Source organism: Lactuca virosa, chromosome 7, assembly GCF_052849685.1.
Source record: "Lactuca virosa cultivar CGN04683 chromosome 7, Lactuca_virosa_CGN04683_v6, whole genome shotgun sequence".
In the NCBI taxonomy this organism is placed as follows: Eukaryota; Viridiplantae; Streptophyta; class Magnoliopsida; order Asterales; family Asteraceae; genus Lactuca; species Lactuca virosa.
Window position 1 is genome coordinate 196672633 of NC_136432.1, and position 2474 is coordinate 196675106.

A 2474-nucleotide genomic window follows, 5' to 3' on the forward strand; every position below is an offset into this window, starting at 1 on the left:
CTTGGTTTGAGGGATCCGGTCATACTCTCGGGTGTGTCTGAACTCAAACTGAGGGTTTGGTAGATTTTTTCATAAAATAAATGTTTTATTAAAGGATTTTCTAATAAAAGAAAGGGTGGTGCGTGCAATCAGCCAAGCTCGAGTAAGTGATTCCCAGAATACCCATACATGTTTGTTATGTATATGATATGGGAATTGCATGCTAGATTAGGGATAGGGATCTGCTCAGGATTTTATGCTAGGAGAGATGCCTTTATATGACTGATTGTTTGAGCTTTTAGAACTGCATGCTAGTATGGATTTTTAGATGATTGTAGGGATTGGCCTGATATGTGATGCCTTGTAGCCTAAGAGGAATTGAATAATGTTTTAGATTTGAAATATTTATTGGTAGTAAGTGAGCTTGAGATGTCCTCTTGTTGGCTTGTGGTTTGAAGTGTTATTGCTCGAATGTTGCTTGCTTTGTACTTTAGGGAATTCTTAGTTATGTGAATTAATTATTAAGTGAATATGTTAATTCACATGTTGCAATGGTTAAATAATATAAGAGTGATTGATTTGACCCTATTGCACAACTCTTGTCTGAGTCCAACCGTTGTAGGGTTAAGTCTTTTACTCGAAGGATTATCTAAGCTTTGTGGCATGTGATTATATTCATGAGGTAGCTAGCTGACATTATTGGGAGTTCTCCAACAACTGATGGCAGGGTGGAGTCGGGAACCTAGGAAAGCCTAGGAAGTGCTTTAGTGGGTTAGTTGCGTTGCTTAACGGGTATTTGGAGTATCATTTTAAGAAGGTGACTTGGAGGATTCATGACGATTCTTGAGGAAAGTATTGATAGGTGTAGAAGGTAGTATTGGGCCTGTACTACTGAAATCACATGATCCATACTCGACTAGTGGAGAGTCACAGAGAATCTAGGAAGTCGGTGGGATGAGGATTATTTTGGTATGTTTGGATCATCTGTATGAATTCTTTTCATAATGGCGATGAGCATGGACGGAGAAGGTTCAGGTTTTGGTTCAGGCTCTGGTGATGAGCTAATTGGTGAGGGGATGTATGAGTCCTTCACGTTATCTACTGACATAGTTGTATATCAGCCTCCTAGGGATAGTGGGAGGACTGCCAGGGTTCTGAGTTCGTGTTGGATTGAGGAGGTGGAAGGTGTATTCCGCACTAGTACTTATCTCATAGGAGCCAAGGTTTGGTTTGCCTTGGATCTCTTGCATTGTGTGGCAAGGAGTTTGTTGGGAATTAATTGCGCAATCTATTACGCTTTCCGAGTTGGAGGCAATGTATTAGGAAGAGTTTGTGAGCCGATTTAGGGCGGAGATTTCGCCAGCTATCATAGTGCAACCATTGGCAAGAGAGATGGTGAGCATGTCAGGGTGCAAGACCCTGAAATGTGTGATTGCTAGAGCTCGTGAGCGGGAGATTGATTTAGAGAACCTCGGGAAGAGGAAGGAAAAGCAGATTCAGACTATAGTGGGCCAGGCAAAGAGGCCTAGGACTCAGGATCAGCGATTGAGGGTCCAGCAGGGCCGAAGTCAGTGCAACATGTGCAGAAAGCAGCATGATGGGGTTTGTCGATCTAGGGGTATGGGTTGCTACAAGTGTGGCAGATTGATCGTGTCAGCGGAGATTGTCCCCTGGGGACGAGCCCCTTTTTTTTTCACTGCAACCAAACGGGCCACAAGAAGGCTAACTTTCTGGAGTTGATGAGAGGAGCTGTGAGGATACCTGCTTCAACCACTCTGAGAAATACTGATGTTTGCAAGGGCATAGTGGAGGTTCCTATGGTGAGGAGCCGATAATTGCAGTCCCAGGCCGAGGGGATCCGAGTTCCATCAGTTGACATCGCATGTATGCGTTGTAATCACTTCCTTCATGCTCTTATGAAATGTGTTATGATTATATGTTGTGTGTGAGATGCTATGTGTGGTCTATCTAAGTCTCCACCTAGAAATTGAGTTTTCTTCAGGATCATCTTGAGAATATTCATATGCCATTTTGCACATCGTAGGCTGTGTTTAGAAGAGGCTTGAGTATTCCGCTTCGGAGTTCAGCAGCCGATCAGATCTTTAGTGGTATCAGCGAGGATTCAAGGAATCTGAAAGGTAGTCATGTCAGGTTTGAATGAAGGAGGTGTAGGAATGTTCATGTTTTCGAGGTAGTAAGGATTTCGTTTGGTCATGAGTGTAAGATCGGTAGTTTTCAAGTTCACACCTTCTAAGCGAGGCCAGTTGCAGGTTGCATGGGAATTACTCTAAGTGCTAGTAAGTGTTTGAACGGGTTGGGTACTTGTTAGATCTTGGGATGTTGTTCCTCATCAACCGATCAGCCGCCAAGGGTTTGTAGTGGATTCAACGGAAAGTGCTTAAGGATTTTGAGATTCGTTGAGGTATTGGGAATGATCACCTGGTCTTGGAATGTATAAGCGCTAGAATTGGCAGGTCAACGAAAGCTAGCTATTG